Source organism: Pan troglodytes, chromosome 14, assembly GCF_028858775.2.
Source record: "Pan troglodytes isolate AG18354 chromosome 14, NHGRI_mPanTro3-v2.0_pri, whole genome shotgun sequence".
Taxonomy (NCBI): domain Eukaryota; kingdom Metazoa; phylum Chordata; class Mammalia; order Primates; family Hominidae; genus Pan; species Pan troglodytes.
The window spans coordinates 66,413,210-66,440,232 of record NC_072412.2 but is presented as its reverse complement, the minus strand read 5'-3'; the positions used below and the strand labels follow the sequence as shown (position 1 = coordinate 66,440,232).

At 37.0% G+C, this 27,023-nt stretch overlaps 1 long non-coding RNA gene across 2 annotated transcripts in view; it reads right to left on the bottom strand.

Annotated features, from left to right (window-relative positions):
• Window positions 1–27,023, bottom strand: part of LOC104001854 (uncharacterized) — a 159,679-nt gene that overhangs the window by 1,751 nt on the left and 130,905 nt on the right. For both annotated transcript variants that reach the window (XR_010150502.1, XR_010150503.1), the window contains one exon: window positions 8,711–8,760. This is a non-coding gene — a long non-coding RNA (uncharacterized LOC104001854). The remainder of the gene's footprint in view (window positions 1–8,710; window positions 8,761–27,023) is intronic.

The window sequence follows — 27,023 nt, the reverse complement described above, 5'->3', positions numbered from 1 at the left end:
GAACACAAAACAGAGAAAGAATAGTCTCTTTAACAAATGGTAGTGGGAAACTGGGTATCACCATGCAAAATAGATTAAATACTTAAATATAAGACTCAAAACTATAAAACTTCTAATTAAAAATTAGATAAAATTCTTTATTACATTAACCTGGACAATGATTTTTTGGGTATGACACCAAAAGCGCAAGCAACAAAAGTAAAAATAGACAAACGGGATTACATAAAACTAAAAAGCTTCTACACAGAAAGGAAACACTCAACGAAGTGAAAAGAAAACCTACAGAATAGGAAAATATATTTGCAAGCAATATATCTGATAAGTGGTTAATGTCTAAAATACATAAGAAACTCCTGTAGCTCAATAGCAAAAAAAACTTATAACCAATTTAAAAACGGGCTAAAGACTTAAGTAGACATTTCTCCAAACAAGACATACAAATGGCCAACAAATATATGAAAAAATGCTCAACATTGTTAATCATCAGGTAATACAAATCAGAATCACAATGAAGTATTCCCTCACATCTGTCAGCGTGGCTATTATCAAGAAAACAAAAGATATCAAGTGTTGGGGAGGCTGTAGAAATATTGAAACCCTTATGCATGGTTGGTAGGAATGCAAAATGATGCATCCACTTTAGAAAACTGTATAAAGATTTCTCAAAAAATCAAAAATAGATCTACCACATAACCCAGCAATCCCACTTCTGGGTATTTATCCAAAGGAATTGAAATCAGGATCTTACAGAGATATTAGCACCTCTATATTCATTGCAGCCCCATTGACAATACCCAAGATGTGGGAACAACATAAGTATCCATCATCAGATAAATAAAGAATATATGGTATATACATACAGTCGAATATTATTCAGCCTTATAAAAGAAGCAAATTCTGCAAGAAGTGACAGCATGAACAAACTTTGAGAACATTATGGTAAGTGAAATATTCCAGGCACAGTAAGGAAGCCAAATACTGCATAATTTCATTTATAGGAGGTATCTAAAATAGCCAAAGACTGTAAATGCCTTATCTATACCTTCAGCAAGCTGCAGCTGACCCAAGGAGAGAAGGCTAGCAAATCTTCCAGACAGGCAACACCTGGCTTGGGCCCACAGCACAGACCCTCTATCCTGGGCTGAATCCACCGAGTGATTGCTGACCTACATCTCTCAAGAGTGAAGACCCCCAAAAGATAAGCAAAAGACCCTTGGCCACAACAACTACTGAGGTTCCTTCCTCTGCTGCCTTCAGTTTAGGGAAGGAACATAAAAACTAAGATCACCTCAGAGCTTCAGTGGGCAACCCAGGAGCACCAGGCCACGACCTACAGCCAACACTTAAGGGGAAGAGGAACCTACATTTTCAGAACATTGAGAGGGAACACAACTGCAACTGTGAGTAAATACAGGACAGCCACACAACCAAACAAGAGTCCACCAACTGTCCAACATGCCTGTCATCTACTGGATTACACCCCAAGGTTTCAACACCAAAAATACCTGACTAACATACCCCCTTTGAAATCAAAGACAAGAAGTTGGCTTCAAATAAAAACCTTGTACAATGCCTCAGCCTGCGGAAAAATCCAGAAAAGAGGCCTACTGACTGTACTCAATCTACACTGCAATTAAAGGAACATCCACACACAGAGTTGAGAAAGAACCAATACAAGAACTCCAGTAATTCAAATGGTCAGAGTGTCATATGTCCTGCAAACAATCACACCAGTTCTCCAACAAGACTTCTTAACCACACTGAACTTGCTGAAACGACAGAAATAGAGTCCAGAATATGGACATAAACAAAGATTATTGAGATTCAGGACAGAAAAATTCAATCCAAGAAAAATAAGAATAACAATAAAATGATATAGGATCTGAAGGACAAAATAGCCAGTATAAAAAAGAACTTAAATCCGACAGAGCTGAATAACACAAGACAATAATTTCACAATATAAGAATTTCAAATTCAGGATATACAGAGAACTACTGCAAGATTCTACACAAAAAGATCATCCCAAAGACATACAGTCATCAGATTTTCCGAGGTCAAAAGGAAAGAAAGAATGTTAAAGGCAGCCAGTGAGAAAGGGCGAGTCACCTACAAAGGGAACCCCATCAGGCTAACAGCAGATCTCTGCTGATACCCTATAAGCCAGAATAGATTGGGTGGCCGATATTCAACATTCTTAAAGCAAAAAAAAAAAAAAAAATCTTCAACCAAGAATTTTATATCCAGCTATAATAAGCTTCCTAGGTGAAGGAGAAATAAGATCCTTTTTAGATAAGCAAATGTTGAAGGAATTTGCTATCACCAGACCTGCTTTACAAGAGATCTTGAAAGGAATGATAAATATAGAAAGGACAGACCACTATCAGCTAATACAAAAAAATTAAAGACACAGACCAGTGACACTATAAAGCAACCAACCAACCAAAGAAAACAAAGAAATCTTCAACTAAGAATTTCATATCCAGCCAAACTTAGCTCCCTAACTGAAGGAAAAATAAGATCTTTTTCAGATAAGGAAATTTTGAGCATATTTATTCCCACCAGACCTGCCTTAAAAGAGATCTTGGGCCAGGCGCAGTGGCTCACACCTGTAATCCCAGCACTTCGGGAGGCAGAGGCGGGTGGACCACAAGGTCAGGAGTTCGAGATCAGCCTGGCTAACATGGCAAAACCCCATCTCTACTAAAAATACAAAAAATTTGCTGGGCATGGTGGCAGCCGCCTCTAATCCCAGCTACTCGGGAGGCTCAGACAGGAGAATCACTTGAACCTGCGAGGCGGAGACTGCAGTGAGCTGAGACTGTGCCACTGCACTCCAGCCTGGACAACAGAGCAAGACTCCATCTCAAAAAAAAAAAAAAGGATCTTGAAAGGATCACTAAGTGTAGAAAGAAGAGACTGCTACCAGCTAATACAAAAACACACTTAAACACACAGATTAGTGTCACTGTAAAGCAACCACATAAACAAGTCAACATAATAACCAGCTGACAACACAATGACAGAATCAAATGCACATGTATTAATATTAGCATTGAATGTAATCAGGCTAAATGCCACATTTAAAAGGCACAGTGTGGCCAGGTGTGGTGGCTCACGCCTGTAATCCCAACATTTTGGGAGGCTGAGGTGGGTGGATCACTTGAGGTCAAAAGTTCGAGACCAGCCTGGGCAACATGGTGAAACCCCATCTCTACTAAAAATACAAAAATTAGCCAGATGTGGTGGCACACACCTATAATCCCAGCTATTTGGGAGGCTAAGGCACAAAAATCACTTGAACCCAGGAAGCAGAGGTTCCAGTGAGCCCAGATGTGCCACTGCACTTTAGCCTGGGTGACAGAGCAAGACTCTAACTGAAAAATAAAATAAAAAGCACAGAGTGGCAAGCTGGATATAAAAGCAAAACCAAATGGTGGGATGACTTCACTAGACCCATCTCACATGTAACAACACCCAAAGGCTCAAAATAAGCAATGGAAGACAACCTACCAAGTAAATGAAAAACAGAAAACAGTAGGAGTTGCAATCGTAATTTCAGACAAAACAGATTCATAAGCAAGTTCTTAGAGACTTACAAAGAGACATAACTCCCACACAATAGTAGTGGGAGACTTCAACACTCCACTGACATTATTAGATAGATCATCGAGGCAGAAAATTAACATGGATATTCAGGACCTGAATTCAACACTGGACCAAATGGGTCTGATAGACATCTGCAGAACTTTCCACCCCAAAACAAAGGAATACACATTCTTCTTATTGCCACATGGCATATACTCTAAAAATGACCACATAATTGAACATAAAACAGTCCTCAACAAATGCAAAACAACTGAAATCATGCCAAACACACACATGGACTACAGTAAATAAAAATAGAAGTCAAGACTAAGAAAATCACTCAAAACCATGCAATTACATTGAAATTAACAACATGATCCTGAATGACTTTTGGGTCAATAATGAAATTAAAGCAGAAATTAAGAAGCTCTTTGAAACTAGTGAGAAAAAGGATACAACATACCAGAATCTTCAGGACACATCTAAGGCAGTGTTAAGAAGAAAATTCACCCAGTAAATGCCCACATCAGAGAGTTAGAAAGATCTTCAATTAACAACTTAATATCACAACTGAAAGAATTAGAGAAGATCAAATCAACCCTAAAACTAGCAGAAGATTAAAAATAACCAAAATAAGAGCTTAACTGAAATAAATTGAAAGAAAAAATCATTCAAAAAATAAACAAATCTAGAAATTCAGGTTTTTTTGAAAAAAGTGAGTAAGATAGACAGACCATTAATTAGACTAATAAAGAAGAAAGAGTGAAGATCCAAATAAACACAATTAGAAATGACAAAGGGAATGTTACCACTGACCCTACAGAAATAAAAATAACCCTCAGAAACTACTATGAACACATCTATGCAGACAAACTAGAAAACCTAGAAGGGATGGAAGTTCCCAAGGCTGAACCAGGAAAACCTGAATCCCTGAAAAGACCAATAATGAGATCTAAAATTGAATCAGTAATAAATAGCTTACTAACCAAAAAAATGCCCAGAACCAGATGGATTCAGAGCTGAATTCTACCAGATGTACAAAGAAGACCTTGTACCATTCCAAAATAAACTATTCCAAAAAAATTGAGGAGAAGGGACATCTTCCCAACTCGTTTTATGAGGCCATCATCATCCTGATATCAAAACTTGGCAGAAATGCAACAAAAAAGAAAACTTTGGGGGCCAATATCCTTGACGAATATTGATGCAAAAATCCTCAACAAAACACTTGCAAACTGAATCTAGTGGCACATCAAAAAGCTAATCTACCACAATCAAGTAGGTTTCATCCCCGGCATGCAAGGTTGGTTCAACACATGCAAATCAATAAATGCGATTCATCACGTAAACAGAACTAAATACAAAAACCACGTTTATCTCAACAGATGCAGAAAAGGTTTGATAGAATTCAACACCCCTTCATGTTAAAAACTCTCAATAACTATGTATTGAAGGAACATGCTTCAAAATAATAAGAGCCATATATGACAAACCCACAGCCAACATAATACTGAATAGGCAAAAGCTGAAAGCATTCTCCTTGAAAACCAGCACAAGACAAGGATGTCCTCTCTCACCATTTCAATTCAACGTAGTATTGCAAGTCCTGGCCAGAGCAATCAGGCAAGAGAAAGAAATAAAGGACATCCAAATAGAAAAAGAGGAAGTCAAACTATTTCTGCTTGCAGATAATATAATTCTATGTCTAGAAAATCCCATAGTCTTCACCCAAAATCTCCTTACACTGATAAACAACATCAGCAAAGTCTCAGGATACAAACTCAGTGTACAAACATTACTAGCATTCCTATAGTCCAACAACAGCCAAACCCAGAGTCAAATCAGGAAGGCAATCCAAATCACAGTTGCCACAAAAAGAATAAAATACCTAGGAATACAGCTAACCCAGGGAGGTGAAAAATCTCTACAATAATCCTAACTACTTCGGAGGCTGAGGCAAGAGAATTGCATGAACCCGGGGGGCAGAGGTTGCAGTGAGCAGAGATTGTGCCACTGCACTCCAGCCTGGGCAACAGAGTGAGACTCTATCTCAAAAAAAAAAAAAAAAGAAAGAAAAGAATTACAAAACACTGCTCCAGAAGTCAGAGAAGACACACATAAATTGAAAAACATCCAATGTTCATGGATAGAAAGAAATAATATCATTAAAATGGTCATACTGCCCAAAGCAATTTGCAGATTCAATGCAGCTTCTATCAAACTACTAACGACATTTTCCAGAGAACTGGAAAAACCTATTTAAAATTCATGTGGGATAAAAAAGAGCCCAAGTAGCCAAGGAAATCCTAAGCATAAAAGAACGAACCTGGAGGCATTATGTCACCCAACTTCAAGCTATACTACAGGGCTACAGTAATCAAAGTAGTATAGTACTGGTACAAAAACAGGCATATAGACCAATGGAGCAGGATAGAGAGCCCACAAATAAGGCCACACACCTACAACCATCTGATCTTCAACAAAGCTAACAAAAACAAGCAATGGAGAAAAGACTCCCTATTCAGTAAATGGTGCTGGGATAACTGGATAGCCATATGCAAAAGATTAAAACTAACCCCCCCTTCCCTTTTTTTTTTGTTTTTTTGTTTTTTGTTTTTTTTGAGACAGAGTCTCACTCTGTTGCCCAGGTTGGAGTGCAGTGGTGTGAGTTCAGATCACAGCAACCTTCACCTCCTGGGTTCAAGCAATTCTCGTCCCTCACTCCACCCAAGAAGCTGGGATTACAGGCATGTGCTACCACACCCAGGTAGTTTTTTACTTTTAGTAGAGACAGGGTTTCACCATGTTGGCCAGGCTGGTCTCAAACTCCTGATCTCAAGTGATCAGCCTGCCTTGGCCTCCCAAAGTGCTGAGATTACAGGCGTGAGCCACTGTGCCCAGAAAACTGGACCTCTTTCTTACAGCATATACAAAAATTAACTCAAGATGGACTGAAGACTGAAATGCAAAACCCAAACTAGAAAATTCTGGAAGACAATCTTGGCAATACCATCCTGGACATACGAACCAGCAAAGATTTCATGACAAAGATACCAAAAGCAATTACAATAAAAGCAAAAATTGAAAATGGGATCTAGTTAAGCATAAGAGCTTCTCCACAGCGAAAGAAACTATCAACTGACTAAACAGACAACCTACAGAATGGGAGAAAATATTTGCAAACTATGCTTCTGACAAAAGTCTAATATCCAGTATCTATAAAGAAATTAAACAAATTTACAAGAGAAAAACAACCCCATTAAAAAGTAGGCAAAAACATAAGCAGACACTTTTCAAAAGAAGACACACATGCAGTCAACAATCATATGAAAAAACGCTCAGTATCACCGATCGTTAGAGAAATGAAAATCAAAACCACAATGGATACTATCTCACACCAGTCAGAATGGCTATGAATAAAAAAGTCAAAAAATAACAGATGCTGGTGAGGTTGTGAATAAAAGGGAACACTTATACACTGTTGGTGGTAGGGTAAATTAGTTCATCCATTGCAGAAAACAGTATGGTTGATTCCTCAAAGAGCTAAAAACAGAACTATCCAACCCAGTAATCCCATTACTGGGTATATACCCAGAGGAATATAAATCATTTTACCATAATGACACATGCATGCAAGTGTTCATTGCAGCACTATTCACAATAGCAAAGACATACTCAGGAGATTATGGTCAGAAGTTCGAGATCATCCTGGCTAACACAGTGAAAGCCCATCTCTACTAAAAATACAAAAAATTAGCCGGGCGTGGTGGCGGGTGCCTGTAGTCCCAGCTACTTGTGAGGCTGAGGCAGGAGAACGGCGTGAACCGAGGAGGTGGAGCTTGCAGTGAGCCAAGATCACGCCACTGCATTCCAGCCTGGGCGACAGAGCTAGACTCTGTCTTAATAAAATAAATAAATAAATAAATAAATAAATAAATAAATAAATAAATAAAAATAGTTAATGGTGAAAAACCAAAAGCTTTCCCACTAAGATCACGAACCAGGCAGGTATGTCCTCTTTAATGACTCCTTTTCAACATCATATTAGAAGTCCTAGCTAACACATTAAGACAGAAAAGTTACACAAATGGGAAGGAAGCAATTAAACTCTGTTCATAGACGGTGTGACTGTCTATATAGAGTTGATATGGTTTGGCCCTGTGTCCCCCTACAAATCTCACCTTGGATTGTAATCCTTATAATCTCCATGTGTCAAAGGTGGAACCAGGTAGAGGTAATTGGATCTTGGAAGTGATTCCCCCATTCTGTTCTCATGATAATGAGTGAGTCTCACAAGATCTGATGGTTTTTAAGCATTTGGCATTTCCCGTTTGTACTCACTCCATCCTGCCACACTGTGAAGAAGGTGCCTGACTCTCCTTTGCCTTCTACCATGATTGTAAGTTTCTTGAGACCTCCCCAGCAATGCAGAACTGTGAGTCAATTAGACCTTTTTCCTTTATAAATTACCCAGTCTTGAGTATTTATTCATAGCAGTGTGAGAATGCACTAATACAAGAGTAAAAAAATAAAATTAACAAAAGAAATCCTAGAACTAGCAATTGATTATACTAAAGTTGCAGGATATAAACTTAAAATACACAAGCCAATTGCTTTCCTATATACCATCAAAGAACAGATGAAATATTAATTTTAAAACACAATACCAGTTACATTAGCATCATAAAAAGACATACTTTTGCCAACAAATATGTACAAAATTTATATAAGAAAACTAAAAAATTCCGTTGTATGAAATGAAAGAACTAAATAAATGGAGACATATCTCATGTTCATGGATTGGAAGACGATATTATCAAGATGTCAGATCTTCCCAACTTGATCAATAGACTGAACACTATCTTATTTAAAATCCTAGCAATTAAATATGGAAACAAAACAATGCCTCCTACCACAAAAACACACTTAAGTACATAGTCCACAGATGTCATAAAGCAACAACACAATCAAGTCTATGAAACAACCAGCTAACAACACGATGACAAGGTTAAAACCTAACATACAAATATTAACCTTGAATGTAAAGGATCTAAACACTCCACTTAATAGGAATAAAGTGGCAAGTTGAATAAAAGGATAAGACCCAATTGTCTTCTGTCTTACCTTAAATGTAACAACATCCACAGGCTCAAAGTAGAGGGACGGAGAAATATCTGCATGCAAATGAAAAACAAAAAAGAGCAGGGGTCACTATTCTTATATCAAATAAAACAAACTTTAAGCCAACAATAATCTGGAAGGACAAAGAAGGGTATTAAATAATGTTAAAGTGTTCCACTCAACAAGGAGAATTAACTATCCTAAATGTATATGCACTCAATATTGGAGAACCCCAATTAATAAAACAAGTCCTTCTTGGTCTATGAAAAGACTTAGGCAATCACACAATAATAGTGGGAGACTTCAACACACCACTAATAGCATTAGAAAACTAACAAAAAAAATATCTGGACAGACACTTGACACTAGACAAATCGGACCTAAAAGACACCTACAGAATGCTCCACCTAAAAACCACAGAATATATATTCCTCTCATCTGCATACAGAAGATATTCTAAGATCAAGCACATATTTGGCCATAAAGCATCTCAATAAATTTTTAAAAAGTCAAAATCGTACCAACCACACTCTTGGACCACAGTGCAGTATAAATAAAAATTAATACCAAAAAGATCTCTCAAAACTGCACAATTACATGAAAATTAAACAACTTGCTCCTGAATGACTTTTGGGTGAGCTATGAAGTCAAGGCAGTAATTTAAAAATTATTTGAAATTAATAAAAATGGAGAAACAATGTACTAAAATCTTTGGGATGCAACTAAAGCAATATTAAGAGGAAAGTGTATAGTGGTACCCTGTATCAAAAAATTTAAAAGTTTTCAAATTAACACTCTAACATTGCACCTAGAAGAACTAGAGAAAAAAAATAAAGAACAAACCAAGCCCAAAGCTGGTGGGGGAAAAAAAAAAGGAAAGAAACAACTACAATCAGAGAAAAACTGGATGAAATTGAGATACCAAAATCCATACAAAATATCAATGAAAGCAAATATTGATTTCTTGAAAGAATAAACAAGAATGATAGACCACTAGCTAGATTAATAAAGCGAGAAGGTCCAAATAAGTACCATCAGAAATGACAAAGATGACATTAAACCAATCCTACAGAAATGTAAAAGATCCTTAGAAACAATTATGAACAACTCTATGCACACTAATTAGAAAATCTAGAGGAAATAAATTCCCAAAACATAGAGCCTCCCAATTGAACCAGGAAGAAAGTGAAAACCTGACCAGACCAATAATGAGTTCTAAAGTTGAATCAGTAATTTAAAAAACCTACCAACCAGAAAAAGCCCTGGAACAACTGGAATCACAAGCAAATTCTTCCAGGCATACAGAGAACTGGTGCCAAACTTACTGAAATTCTTCCAAAAAATCAAACAGGAGGAACTCCTCCTTAACTCATTCTATGAATCCAGCACCATTCTGATAACAAAATCTGGCAGAGACACAATGAAAAAAGAAAATTATGGGCCAAAGTCTTTGATGAACATAGATGCAAAACTCCTCAACACAATACTAGCAAACTGAATTCAGAAGCATATTCAAGTGGGCTTTATTCCTGGAATGCAAGTTTGGTTAAACATACACAAATCAATAAATGTGATTCATCACATAAACAGAATTAAAAACAAAAACCATATAATCGTATCAATAAATGCAGAAAAAACTTTTGATGAAATCCAAGATCCTTCATGATTAAAACCCTTAATAAACCAGGCATTGAAGGAACATACTTCAAAATAATAAGCGCCATCTATGAAAAACCCACAGTCAACATCATACTGAATGGGGAAAACCTGGAAGCATTCCCCTTGAGAACTGGAACAAGACAAGGATGCCTACTCTCAAGACTTCTGTTCAACATAGTACTGGAAGTCCTAGCTAGAGTAATCAGGCAAGAGGAAGAAATAAAAACATCCAAATAGGAAAAGAAGTCAAACTATCTCTCTTCACTGATGATATAATTCTATACCTGCCAAAAACTAAAGACTGCCAAAAGACTGTTGGAACTGATAAATAACTTCAGTAAAATTACAGGATACAAAGTCAATGTACAAAACTCTGTAACATTTCTATATACCAATAATATGCAAGCTAAGAGCCAAAACAAAAATGAAATCTCATTAACAATAGTTGCAAATAAAAATCTAAGGATATGTCTAATCAAGAAGGTAAAAACTTCTTACAAGGAAAACCGTGAAACATTGCCAAAAGAAATCAGAGACATCAGAAATAAATAGGAAAACCTTCCGTGCTCATGGATTAGAAGAATCAATATCATTAAAATGGCCATACAGATTCAACACTATTCCCATCAAACTACCAATGTCTGTTCTCATAGGTTTAGAAAAACTATTCTAAACTTCATATGGAACCAAAAATGAGTCCAAATGGCCAAAGCAATTCTAAGCAAAAAGAACAAAGGCAGAGGCATCTTACTACCCAGCTTAAAACTATACTGGCACAAGGCTACAGTAACCAAAACAGCATGGTACTGATATAAAAACAGACACATAGACTAATGGAACAGATTAGAGCACCCAGAAATAAAGCTGTACACCTGCAACCACCTGCTCTTTGACAAACTTGACAAAAATAAGCATTAGGGAAAAGACTCCCTGTTCATTAAATGGTTCTGGGAGAACCGTTCCAGAACCAGCATATGGCCCTCCATATGCAGGAGAAAGAAACTGAACCCCTACCTGTCACAAGAGGAATTAAAGACTTAAATTAAAGACCTCAAACTATGAAAATCCTAGGAAAAATCTAGGAAATACCCTTTTCAATATCGGCCTTGGCAAAGAATTTTTGGCTAAGTCCTCAAAAGCAATGGCAACAAAAACAAAAATTGACAAGTGTGACTTAATTATACTAAACAGCTTCTTCGCAGCAAGAGAAACTATCCACAAAGTAAAAAGACCATCTACAGAATGGAAGAAAATATTTACACAGTGTGCATCTGACAGAAGTCTAATATCCAGAATCTATAAGGAACTTAAATCAACCATCTAAAAACAAAGTATCCCATTAAAAAGTGGACAAAGGACATGAATAGATACTTCTCAAAAGAAGACATACAAGTGGCTAACAAACATGAAAAAAATGTTCAGCATCACAATCAGAGAAATGCAAACCAAAACCACAATGAGATACCATCTCACACCAAGATCAAAGAGTTGGACTACCATTCAACTCAGCAATTCCATTATTGTTCATATACCCAAAGGAAAATAAATCATTCTACCAAAAAGACACATGCACTTGTACATTCATCACAGCACTAGTCACAAGAGCAAAAACGTGAAATCAAATCAGGTGCTTATCGATAATGGGGTAAAGAAAATACATCATGGTATACCATGCAGCCATAAAAAAAATAAAATCAAGTCTTTGCAGCAACATGGATTTAGCTGGAGGACATAGATATTCTAAGTGAACTAATATGGAAACAGAAAACCAAATACCACATGTTCTCAGTGGGAGCTTAACATGGGGTATGCATGGACATAAAGATGGGAACAATTACACTGGAAACTACTAGTGGAGGAGAAAAAAGGGAGCAAGGGCTGAAAAACGACCTTTTGGGTAATATGCTCAGTACCTGGGTGACAGGTTCAATTATACTCCAAACCTTACCATTACACAATATACCCAGGTAACACACCTGCACATGTACCCCCAATTCAAAAATGGAAGTTGAAAAAAATTTGAAGCAAGTTACTTTGTTACTATTAACAAGTTGATTTTAATGTTTACACAAAGAAGCAAACAACCCAGAATTGCAGACACAATATTTTTTTAAAAAGCCAGAAAACTGACACTATCCAACTTCAGATCATATATTAAGGCTACAGTAATCAAGATGATGTGTTGTTGATGAAATAATAAATAGGTCAGTGAAACAGAATATACTGCCCAGAAATAGATCTAAATAATTATAGTCAACTGATATTTGACAAAGAAGCAAAGACAATATAATGGAGCAAAGATAGTCTTTTCAACAAATGATGAAATAACTAGACATTCACATGCAAAAATACATAAATCAAGACAAAGATCACACACAAACGCTAACTCGAAATGGATCACAGACCTAAATATAAAATTCAAAGCCATAAAACTTCTAGAAGAGAACATTGGAGAATATCTAGATGATGTAACTCCAAAGAAAGACAAATAGAAAATTATAGTCAGATTTCAAAAATCCCCTCTCAAAAATTGAAAAAAGATAATCAGTACAGCCAGAATGTTTGAGATAAACCAACAATCTATGTAAACTAATTCACATTTATGAAACACTTCACCTAACAACAGCAAAATACACATTCTTTTTAAGTACACAAAATACTTACCAGGGTAATCTAAATTCAGGGCCATAAAACAGCATATACTTAAAAGAATTCATCTTATACAAGATATGTTTTGTATCCATAAATAAATTAAACAAGACAATAAGAAAGATAACTGAAAATTCACAAATATTTGAAAACTAAAGAGCACTTTTAAATGGCAATAGGCCAAAGAAGATAACAAAAGGGAAATTAGAATGCAGCTTGAAGTGAATGCAAATGAAAAAACAACACATCAAAATTTAGGGGATGCTGATGATCAGTAAGTAGAAAGAAATATATTGCTTTAAATGCCTCTATTAGAAAATAAAAAGCTTTCAAATAAATTACCTCAACTTATAACTTTAGAAACCAAAAAAAAAAGAGCAGTTTAAACCCAAAACAAGCAAAACAAAATAAATATCATAGTATCAATCAGCAAAACTGTAAAACAATAGACTTAAACCAACAAAAAAAGTGATAATATCAATAAAAATAGGTTTAAAGACACATGCACGTGTATGTTTATTGCAGCACTGTTCACAATACCAAAGACTTGGAACCAACCCAAATATCCATCAATGATAGACTGGATAAAGAAAATGTGGCACATGTACATCATAGAATACTATGCAGCCATAAAAAAGGATGAGTTCATGTCCTTTGCAGGGATATAGATGAAGCTGGAAACCATCATTCTCAGCAAACTAACACAGGAACAGAAAACCAAACACCACATGTTCTCACTCATAAGTGGGAGTTGAACAATGAGAACACATGGACACAGAGAGGGCAACATCACACGTCAGGACCTGTCAAGGGGTGCAGGTCTAGGGGAGGGATAGCATTAGGAGAAATACCTAATGTAGTTGATGGGTTGATGGGTGCAGCAAACCACCATGGCACATGTATACGTATGTAACAAACCTGCACGTTCTGCACATGTATCCCAGAACTTAAAGTATAATCAAAAATAAATTAATTTTAAAAAATAGGTTTATCTCAATGAAGGTCATATATGACAAACCTACAACCAACATGATACTCAATGAGGAAAAGATGAAAGCTTTCTCTATACACAAATAACAGACAAACAGAGAGCCAAATCATGAGTGAACTCCCATTTACAATTTCTTCAAAGAGAATGAAATACCTAGGAATCCAACTTACAAGGGATGTGAAGGACCTCTTCAAGGAGAATTACAAATCACTGCTCAACAAAATAAAAGAGGACACAAATAAATGGAAGAACATTCCATGCTCATGGATAGGAAGAATCAATATGGTGAAAATGGCCATACTGCCCAAGGTGATTTACAGATTCAGTGCCATCCCCATCAAGCTACCAATGACTTTCTTCACAGAATTGGAAAAAAAATACTTTAATGTTCATATGGAACCAAAAAAAGCCCGCGTTGCCAAGATAATCCTAAGCCAAAAGAACAAAGCTGGAGGCATCACACTACCTGACTTCAAACTATACTACAAGGCTACAGTAACCAAAATATCATGGTACTGGTACCAAAACAGAGATATAGACCAATGGAACAGAACAGAGCCCTCAGAAATAATACCACACATCTACAATTATCTGATCTTCGACAAACCTGACAAAAACAGCATAATTAGTCATTAGTAAAATGCAGATTAAAATCACAACAAGACACTACGTTGTGCCTATTAGAATAGCTAAAATTAAAAATGCTGACCATACCAAGTACTGGGGAGGATGTAGAGCAACTTGAACTCCCACACACTGTTGGTTGAAATGTGAAGTGGCAGCACTATTCACAATAGCAAAGACATGGTCAGCATAAATGCCCATCAATGAGAGACTGGGATAAAGAAAATGTGATATATATATATATATATATAGAGAGAGAGAGAGAGAGAGAGACAGAGAGAGAGCTAGATACATATATAGAGACAGAGCTAGATACATATATAGAGCTAGATACATATATAGAGAGCTAGATACACACACACACACACCCCTTGGGATACTATGCATCCATAAAAAAGAATGAGATTATGTCCTTTGCAGGGACATGGATGGAGCTGGAGACCATTATCCTTAGCAAACTAATGCAGGAACAGAAAACCAAATACAGCATATTCTCATTAGTAGAAGCTAAATGGTGAGAACACATGGACACGTAGAGGAGAACAACATACACGGTGGCCTTTCAGAGGGTGATGGGTGGGAGGAGGGAGAGGATGAAGAAAAATAATTAATGAGCACTAGACTTAATACCTGGGTGATGAAATAATCTGTACAACAAACCCCCATGGCATAAGTTTACCTATGTAACAAACCTGAACTTGTACCTTTAACTTAAAAGTTAAAAAAAATAAAGATTAATAGGCTCTAATATCATATTATGCATCCTTTGCTAACACATGAGTAAATTTTTCTCAACTTGAAAAAAAAAGAAGTGAAGTGGCATAACCACTTTGGAAAATATTTTGGCAGTTTCTTTAAATGTAAACATATACCTACTCTATGATACAACTATCCAACTCCTAAGTATTAACCCAAGAAAAAAAATGAAATGATCCAAATGTGCATCAACAAATAAATGGATAAACAAGCAGCGGGGTATCCACACAATGAAATACCACCCAGCAAATAGAATGGAATAAATTGATGATACATGCAACAACATGGATGAATCCCGAAGTAATTATACTGAAAGAAGCCAGAGAAACACAAAGAATACATATGATTCCCTTTATACAAAACTCTAGAAAATGCAAACTAATCTCCAGTGATAGAAAACAGGTTAGTAACCACTGGGGATTGGGATGGTGGTGGGACAGTGGGGGAATGGTGTCAGGAGTGAGATGGAGGTATTACAAATCAGTTATGAGAAAACTTTGGGGTGATGAGTATCTTTATTCATTAACTTGATTGGCATCATGGGTTCGTGGGTACATACATATGTCAAGACTTGTCAAATACTACACTTCAAATTTTTCCAATTTATTGTAGGTTAGTTATACCTTAATTAGACTGTTTTTAAAAATGTCACAAAGGAATTGCCAACCTTTGCTTATAAATAAGTAAATTTTAGGAGACCTGCCTTCTTTTCCACATTACAGGGTGAGGCCGTACTGGTTGGTAGAAAAGAAGTCAGGCCTCCTAATCTGAAAACAATTGCCACTGAAGCATTCATTGAGATCTATATGAATACATTCTTCTGTCTTCCCTAATAAAGACAGCATCGTACTTTCTGGCTCTTTAAAATCCACACTGTGGCTACAATATTTGTTCATTTGAAATCCATTCATTATAGATTTATTATATGGGAGGCACTCTGATAAAACTTCCAATGTTTATATCAGGGGCAAAGAATACAAAAATAGGAACACCAGAAAACATCATCCCATCATTGTGCTTAACACAACACCACTAGAATTGCTACATGGAATAATGACACATGAGCTCCATGAGATACAGCCTTTGGCAACTGTTCTATTGTCAGATATACCACAGTGGCTGTCACTTAGTAAATGCTCAATAAAATGTGTTATAGTATAAACCAGGGGTCCCAACCCCCAAGCCATGGCCTGTTAGGAGCCAGACCACACAGCAGGAGATAAGCAGCACAACAGCCAGCATTATCGCCTGAGCTCTCCCTCCTGTCAAATCAGCAGTGGCATTAGATTTTCACAGGAGCATGAATGCTTGCACATGCGAGGGATCTAGGCCGCATGCTTCTTATAAGGATCTCATGCTTGATGATCTAAGGTGGAACAGTTTCAACCCAAAACCATCCCTCTTCTTCATCCATGGAAAAGCTGTCTTCCAAAAAACTGGTCTCTGGTGCCAAAAAAGTTGGGGACTGCTGGTGTAAACTATAACGTATATGCTTGGTCAAGCAATATCAGCAGAGCACTCCAGCCTGGGCAACATAGTGAGACCCAGTCTCTTAAAAAAGATGCTCTAAATATGTCAATTATATTCATCTTCACTGAAACTCTGTGACATTGATATTATAACCCCATTTTACAAATGAGGAAATTAAGACACTAAGATCACACAACTAATGTGAAAGTCCAGTGTTTTTCTAGAACACTTTAAAATTTTAAATTAAGTTAAAAAAAAATCTTGTTCATGTCACTCTTTGATTCAATTTTACTTGACAGTACACTCTCCGCTGGAAAAGCCTCACCTAAGGAATCCCTGAACTGTGCTATCTCAACACTGTCACCCTGGCACCAGCAAGTCAAGACAAACCACCCCAGTCAGACCATGGCGGAGGGAAGGCCAATGACACCAGGGAATTCCATGCCCTCCAGCTTCTCTCACACTTGCATTTGGAATGTGAGTTCTTAATACCAAAAGGGAAAACAGGCCAGTTATAAGTGTGCCATTTTACACATGAGCAAACACAGTGTAGTGCAGCACATTCCAGCACTGAGACAGCCAGATTTTGATATGAGTGTTAGTCATTACGCCAATAGTGGAAACTGTGTGGGAGGATTTTCTTTAACTTGTCTCTCTGTCAATCCAGAAAGAGAAAAGAGGAAAATTGTGAAAAGCAAGATTCTGAAAGATGGCTTGAGTAAAATTCTTCTCAAAAAGAGACTATAAATAATGACTATACCTGGGTATTGCTAAGCAGTGTTTAGTCACTTATGACACTGTTACTGAAAAGTAATGTTTACATAGTGTGATTATTTACCAAGTTGTTTTGATTTCTATCCTGACTATGTATCTCATTGAGAGAAGCTGTGCTGTTGCTACCAATTCTGAAAAAGGCAGACTGGTTTCAGTATACCAAGGCTTTATCAACTGTGTTTACCACTGTATCCTTGTACTCAGAACAGTTGAGGGGCCCAGGGCAGAGGTTTCTGTTTTCGAAGTCTAAGGGCAATGCTGCCTTAGATCTCATCTCAAGAAATAATTGTTCTCTATCCTTTAGCACCCACTTCTGGAAAAGAATGCCCTACCCCCTATTAGCACTTACTCTGCTCTCAGTTCTTTCTTTACTTGTAACTCCAAAATCTTTACTTGTAACATACCCCCCTCTAAAACCAGAGAAAAAATGTCAGCTTCAAATAAAGACCCTGCACAAAGTCTCAGCCTGGTGAAAACATCCAGAAAAGAAGCCTATTGACTGTACTCAATCTACATGGCAGTTAAAGGAATACCCACACCCAGAGATGAGAAAGAATCAATGCAAGAACTCCAGTAACTCAAATGGCCAGAGTGCTGTATGTCCTCCAAACAACCACACCCATTCTCCAACAAGACTTAATAAGGCTGAACTGGCTGGAATGACAGACATAAAATACAGAATATGAATAGGAACAAAGATAATGAGATTCAGGAGGACAGCAAAACCCAATGCAAGGAAATTAAGAATCATAATAAGGTGAAACAGGAACTGAAGGATTAAAGAGCCAGAATATAAAAGAACCTAACAGTTCTGACAGAACTAAATAACACAGGCCAGGTGCAAGGGCTTACACCTGGAATCCCAGCACTTTGGGAGGCCAAGGTGGGTGGATCATCTGAGGTCAGAAGTTCAAGACCAGCCTGACCAACATAGTGAAAGCCCGTCTATAACTAAAAATACAAAAGTTAGCAGGGCATGGTGGTGGGCGCCTATAATCCCAGCTACTCGGGAGATTGAGACAGGAGAATTGCTTGAACCCGGGAAGCGGAGGTTACAGTGAGCCAAGATTATGCCATTGCACTCCAGCCTGGGTGACAAGAGTGAAATTCCGTCTCAAAAAAGAAAAAAAGAAAGAACTAAGAAAGAACTAAACAACACAATACAAGAATTTCACAATGCAATCACAAGTATTAACAGCCAAATAAACTAAGCTAAGGAAAGAATCTCAGAATCTGAAGAATGGTTTTCTGAAATAAGATAGACAAAAATAAAGAAAAAAGAATTTCAAGCAATGAACAAAACTTCTGAAAAGTAGGAGATTATGTAAAGAGATCAAATCTACAAATCACTGTCATCCCTGAAAGGGAGGGGGAGAAAGCAAACAACTTGGAATACATATTTCCATGAAAACACATTGTCCATGAAATACATATTGTCCATGAAAACATCCCCAACCTTGCTAGAGAAGCCAACAGTCAAATTCAAGATATACAGAGAACTCCTGCAAGATTCTACAAAAGAAGATCATCCCCAAGCACATAATCATCAGCTTTTCCAAGATGAAAATAAAAGAATGTTAAAGGCAGAGAGAGAAAGGGCAGGTCGTCAGCAAAGGGAACCCCATCAGACTAATAGCAAACCTCTCAGCTGAAACCCTACAAGCCAGAAGACACCAGGGTCCTATATTCAACATTCTTAAGGAAAAAAGTCTTCAACTAAGAATTTCATATCGAGCAAAACTAAGCTTCCTAAGTGAAGGAAAAATAAGTTCTTTTTCAGATAAGCAAATGTTGAGCAAATTTATTACCATCAGACCTGCCTTAAAAGGGATCTTGAAAAGAGCACTAAATGTAGAAAAAAAAGACTGCTACCAGCTAATACAAGAACATACTTAAACATACAGATCAGTGTCACTGCAAAGCAACCACATAAATAAGCCAACATAATAACCAGCTGACAACACAATGACAGGATCAAATCCACACATATCGATACTAACCTTGAATGTAAATGGGCTAAATGCCCCACTTAAATGGTACAGAGTGGAAAGCTGGATAAAAATGGAAAGCTGGACAATGCTATGCCGTCTTCAAGAGACCCATCTCACATGTAGTGACACTCATAGGCTCAAAATAAAGGGATGGAGGAAAATCTATCAAGTAAATGGAAAACAGAAAACACCAGGGGTTGCAATACTAATTTCAGACAAAACAGATTTCAAGCCAACAAAAATCAAAAATAAAAAAGACAAAGAAGGGCATTACATAATAGTAAAGGATTCAATTCAACGAGAAGACCTAACTATCCTAAATATAGATGCACCCAACAGAGGAACACCCAGATTCATAAAGTAAGTTATTAGAGAACTACAAAGAGACATAGACTCCCACACAATAATAATGGGAAACTTCAGCACTCCACTGACAGTATTAGACACATCGTCAAGGAAGAAAATTAACAAAGACATTCAGGACCTAAACTCAACATGGAACCAAATAGATATGGTAGGCCTTTACAGAACACTTCACCCCATAACAACAGAATATACATTCTTCTCATTGCCATATGGCACATATTCTAAAATCGACCACATAATTGGACATAAAACTATCCTCAACAAATGTTAAAAAAAATTATAACACACACACACACTTAAGACCACACCATAATAAAAATAGAAGTCAAGACTAAGAAAATTGCTCAAAACCATGAAAATACATAGAAATTAAACAACGTGCTCTTGAATGACTTTTGGGTAAATAATGAAATTAAGGCAGAAATCAAAAGTTTTTTTAAGCTAATGAGAACAAAGATAAAACATATCAGAATCTCTGGGACACGGCTAAGGCAATGTTAGTAAAATTCTTAGCACTAAATGCTCACATCACAAAGTTAGAAAGATCTCAGATTAACAACTTAACATCACAACTGAAAGACTTAGAGAAGCAAGAATAAATCAACCCAAAAGCTAGCGGAAGATGAGAAATAGTCAAAATCAGAATTGAACTGAAGGAAATTGAGACACCAAAAAAAGTTCAGAAAATCAATAAATCCAGGAGTTGGTTTTTTGAAAAAACTAATAAAATAGGCCACTAGCTAGAGTAATAAAGGAGGAAAAGAGACTATCCAAATAAACACAATTAGAAATGACAAGAGAATGTTACTACTGACCCCACAGAAATAAAAATAACCATCAAAAACTACTATGAACACCTCTATGCACACAAACTAGAAAATCTAGAAGAGATGAATAAATTCCTGGACACAAACACCCTTCCAAGACTGAACCAGAAAGAAACTGATTCCATGAACAGACCAATAACGAGCTCTGAATTTGAATCAGTAATAAATAGCCCAACAACCAAGAAAAGTCTTGGGACCTGATGGGTTCAGTCGAATTCTACCAGATGTTCAAAGAAGTACTGGTACCATTCCTACAGAAACCACTCCAAAAAACTGAGGAAGGACTCCTCCCCAACTCATTGTGTGAGGCCAGCATCATCCTGATACCAAAACTTGGCAGAGATACAACAAAAAAAGAAAACTTCAGGCCAATATCCTCGCTGAACATTCATGTAAAAATCCTCAACAAAATACTCACAAACTGAATCCCAGCAGCACATCAAAAAGCTAATCTACAATGATCAAGTAGGCCTCATCCCCGGGATGCAAGGTTGGTTCAACATACACAAATCAATAAAGGAGATTCATCATATAAAGAGAACTGAAGACCAAAACCACGTGATTATCTCAATAGACACAGAAAAGGCTTTCAATAAAATTCAACACTCCTTCATGCTAAAAACTCTCAATAAACTAGATATTGATGGAAGGTATCTCAAAATAATAGGAGCTATTTATGACAAGCCCTCAGCCAATATTATACTGAATGGGCAAAAACTGGAAGCATTTCCTTTGAAAACCAGCACAAGATAAGGATGGCCTCTCTCACCACTCCTATTCAACATAGTATTGGAAGTCCTAGCCAGAGCAATCAGGCAAGAGAAAGAAATAAATGGCATCCAAATAGGAAAAGAGGAAGTCAAACTATCTCCGTTTATATATCTACAAAATCCCATAGACTCAATGCAAAAGCTCTTCCAGCTGATAAACTACTTCAGGCATGTTGCAGGATACAAAATCAATGTACAAAAATCACTAGCATTCTATACACCAACAACAGCCAAACCCAGAGCCAAATCAGGAAGTCAATCCCATTCACAACTGCCATGAAAAGTGTAAAATACCTCAGAATGCAACTAACAGTGAGGTGAAAGATCTGTACAATAAGAATTATACAATAGCACTCAAAGAAAAAAGAGAAGACACACAATGAAGAAACATCCCATGTTCATGCCTAGGAAAAATCGATATCAAATTTACAAGAGAAAAACGAACACCACCATTAAAAAGTGGGCAAAGGACATGAATAGAGACTTCTCAACAGAAGACATACATGCAGCCAACAAGCATATGAAACAAAGCTCAACATCATGAAAACCACGATGAGATACCTTCTCACACCAGCCAGAATGCTTATTACTAAAAAGTCAAAAAATAACAGATGCTGGTGAGATTGTGGGAAAAAAGGAATGGGCATATACTCAGAGAAATATAAATCATTCTACCTAAAGCCACATGCATGTGAATGTTCATTGTAGCACTATTCACCATAGCAAAGACATGGAATCAACCTAAATGCCCATCAACAACAGCTTGGATAAAGAAAATGTGGTACATATACACCATGGATACTATGCAGCCATGAAAAAGAAACAAGAGCATGTGTTTTGCCAGAACATGGATGGAGCGGGAGGCTATTATCCTGAGCAAACTAATACAGGAACAGAAAACCAAGTACCACACGTTCTCACTTATAAGTGGGAGCTAAATAATAAGAACTTATGAGCACAATGAAGGAAATAACAGATACTGTGGTATACTTGAATGGGGAGATTGGGAAGAGGGAAGAGAGAAGAAAAGATAACTATTGGGTACCGGGCTTAATGCCTGGTTGATGAAATTACAAGTTTACCTATGTAACAAACCTTCACATGCACCCCTAAACCTAAAATAAAAGTTAAAAAAATAAAATATTTTAAATGCAAAAAGAAAAAATAAAAATAAACTCCCAAATCTTTACTCAATATTAATCATCCCTAGCTATTGGTGAACATCATTGTAGATACTTTTCTATGTGTGTATGTAGATAAATGAATACATAAATAAGTAAATAGCAAGAACATTTTAATTAGAATTGTGTCAGATATGGTGTTTAATAAAAACCACCAAAACTAATTTTTCTTGAATCCAACCTTATAAAGAAACTAAAACAATCAGAATTGCTCAACTGTAGTTAAATATTTCTTTATAAATTCAATATCAGATCCTAAAAGAGATATCTAAAAATCATGAAGAATAGTGAGTGACACATTTATTCTTATTTTATGAATATTGCTGTATCACAGCAGTATTGGATCATTTCACTTTTATATTGAAAAATTTTATCTTGAAATATTTGGCTGTTTCAGCCAAATCCCTCCTTGCCCATTCTGAAGCAGATTTCCTTAACCTCATGTCCATAGACACCCCCAAAGAATCTGTGAATAGAAATCAAGGGTTTGTACATGTAGATGGAAAAAATTCCATTTTCCCTAACCTTTAAGTGTAACGTGCACTTTTCCTCAATTATGAACTTAGGTAACAAACCACAGTAGTGTCAGCATTACCTGTGAGTTTGTCACTAATAGAAATTACTTATATTTCCGTATTACTTACTGCTCTTGCCAATCTTAAATGGTGTTTTACACTTATCAATGTTTCATTAATCAAGGAGCACTTATATTTCTTCAGTACAAATTTTTTTTACATATTTTTATATTTGCATTTCAATTTAATTGGTTTCCCTTAAAAACGTACATTTTTTATTTTATGCATTTAAAACATACTGAGAAGGCATTCACAAACTTCAACTGCCTGCAAAGGGGTTAAAGTATCAAAAAGGTTAAGAATCCCTGTTTTGAATGCTTTTGTCAGCCCCACCCCCAATTCTCTTCACCCGAGTTATAGGAAACAGATCCTTTCTTGGTTCTGGTGGAAGCCGATTAAGAGAAAAGAAAGGCACAACAGTCACAATCCCCCCAGCAGACAAATTCAGTGTTCATCATTTCCAAGGCTACAGCTTCTTTATTCTTGGTGAAATAAAATCACATTCCACAGATGCCAGATCCCCATATCACTGGCTTAGAGATGGGCTTCCTGCCAGTCAACAAATACTGTTGCCAAGGCTTCTGCTGTGACATTCTGATAAGACTGGAGTCGTGCCTTTATAAAGTAACGACATTTTTAAGGCAAATGATTGTTTTATGATGGCCTTCCGACACTGTTGATATGTAATGAAGTAGTTAAGTCAATCAGATCCGAATCACAGGGTCATTCTACTTTACTTCAGTCAATAACAAGACCACTTATCTCCTGCTGCTTTTCATATCTTACGATGACAGTAGTTCCACTGTGTCGCACTATTACCTTCATAGCTTCATAGCTTCTCAGAAAGTATAAGTGAATAGAATATATGTCAGGTATTTATAAGTATCTGAGTATGTATGTAGTATAAATTGTAGTTTTTAATATTTAGAATTTGTATGATTCTAAACACACACACCTTTTTGTGAAAAATAGAAATAGCAGTATTGGTAGTATACTAACAGGTAAATCTCCACGTTCCTAGTATTTATGTCAGCCTTAGTTGTTTTCAACTGCAAAACTCAGCATGCATTCCAATGTACTGCATAAACATGACTATATTAAATAGCAAAATTACCACCTATCCCTATTATACCATGGGCACATTAAAATAGAAAAACACGATTTCATATATATATAAAACTAGTAATCAAGTACTAATAGATTACCTCAAGAATTTTTATGGGTACAAAAGTGCCCTTGAAATCAGTGGGTGTTTTGTTCAAGGAAAGAAGAAAAAGAACATAGTCATGTTCCCTAGTTTGAAAATGAAATTTTTGTTTCATTACTAGTACCTATTGCTGGGTTTCATTCAGCAAGCATAGGCATGCCACTGCTTGCAGTTCCTATAAACCTTGAAAGCTAGGAGGCTGAAGGGACGAAAATTCCAGAAATGGGATTCAGAGACTGTGTTCTACATACTGTTAAGTATACAGGGGCTTTTTACACAATATTAGTCCATTCATTTGTATAATGGAAGCTACTGCCTTACTCAAAAGGTGGCCATGAATATTAATTGAACTAAGACACAAGCAAAGTGCCTGGCAGAAAGTAGCTGTCCAATAAGTACTAATTTCATTATTTCTACCACCTTTAACATCTCAAGACCTTATACAGCATAGGGTTCAATGAAACACCCACTTTAGTCAAACCCCTTAAATGAAAGATCACAAAACAAAATACTCCTAGACCCTGGATAAATGTGAACCAGCTCAGTGGAATGGTGAACTCCGTGATGAAATGGAAATCATAATTCCTACTAAAATCATGCAAATTCTAAACATTAAATAACACTCTATGTGCTACATAAGGCACCAAAAGGCATCATTCAGTATGCTTGGCAAAGCAGCTACAATTGATAAGTGGAACTCAGGGAAAATAAATTTCTCAGCCATGCAGGGTTCTTTTTTTCCTATGGAAGTCTCCTACAAGATCCGAAAGAAGCCATGTGACCCAATACTAATCTACTGGTGTTGTCATTGTTATCATTTTTAAATATTGAATCAACCCAAGTCTAGATACTGAAGAAATTTGTTTGGTGTCCACACAAGCATATAGTGCATTGAACCCTAGAACAAAGTCCTGCCTTTCTGAGCAATAAACATTTGCTTTTGTGATACTGCCCTGTGTGAGAAAAGGACAAAGCAGAAAAAAAAAGAGGTACAAGCAGAACAGAGGAGGAGCCTCTGTGTACTTGTCCCCTATCCAGAGGCATAAATACCTCCCAAGTAGTGCCCTGTACTGCAGGATAGCAATTGAAAAGAAAAGCTCTCTTCAGTGAACATTTCCTTTATGCTCTTTAACTAAAGCAAGAATTTTTGTTTGCTGGCTCAAACATTCTGCCTTAAAAAAATGTATAACACAGTTTAGGTTCTCTTATTCGTTTTTGCCTTCTTTTTTGCAAGGTGGGGGACATATAAATCATGTGTCCAGGCATACATGATTGTTAATGACATGTCACTGGGGATCTTAGGTATGCGAAAAGGTTAAGTGAACTTGATTTATCTACTCTCCGAGATTGTCATGCCGAGAATACTGAGTTGCTACCAGAAGGCGAAACTTAAGACACATTTCTCAGATGGGCCTGGGCCACTTTCCTGTGCTGAGTGATGTGACTTATGATGTATGTTCCTCCTCTGATCTATGAGTATCTGTCTGGGTTTGTGGAATATGGGAAACAAAGACCGGTGAATATGGACATTCACAAGGCATGACCAGCTCTAGAGTTAGTAAGGTTGCAGGGTTATAATCAGCTGGGGTTATCAAGAATATGACAAAGTATTAATAATGAAGGAAAGGAGTACATGAAGTGTGAAATGACAGTTGGGCTTACATAAATTCTCTATTTGGGACTGAGCACTCGATGGGGCTGAGGCTAAATTCAGAATAGCCAGGAAAGAGGAAGAGGAATATAGGAATATATAAAATGAAGCTGTACCTCACTGGTGACCATCTGCCAAACCAGATGCAGGCAGAAACCTGCTAGTCAGCTGAAGATATGAAGCAGATTATTCTCACTGTTCTGGGTCAAAGCCACCAGCTAATAAACCAAGTTGGCGTACCCACAAATAAAAACTCACTGTAAATTAGGGGCTACCAGTGGAAACTTGGTCCCAGAAATCAATAGAGATTTCTGACATCAAGTCTCCAAGCACTGGCCATGCTCAAAGTCAGGTGCTGTGTCAGCTTTATGGTTCCGGGTACTCCACCAGCTTGGGAGGAGGATCCTAGCCAGCAGATGTAAGGGCAGGGACTGTAGTCTGGCACCCTAGGTATGGGGCATCTAGTGACAAGCAGATTGTCTGGCAGGACCCAGACTGGAAGGTTAAACTTAATCACATATCAAGATAGAAGCCCAGTCTCATAAACTGTACAAATGCATCCAAAGACTTTGGCCCAAGAGACACAAAGCTTTCTAGGATTTCATACAGGCATACTAGTTTCAGGTTTGCAGCTGCTAAGCTATTTCCAGGCCCTTTTCTTTACCATTTACTTATATCCAAGCTTTTAACAAAAGGACATCTATATGTCATCAAACATAGCAGAGATGGCAGGTTGTCCATCAAAGATTCTGGTTCCCCCATTCATAGTATGTAGCTGTTGCCAAGAAGCAGATGGCAAGCCAAGGATCACATTCCTTAGTCGTC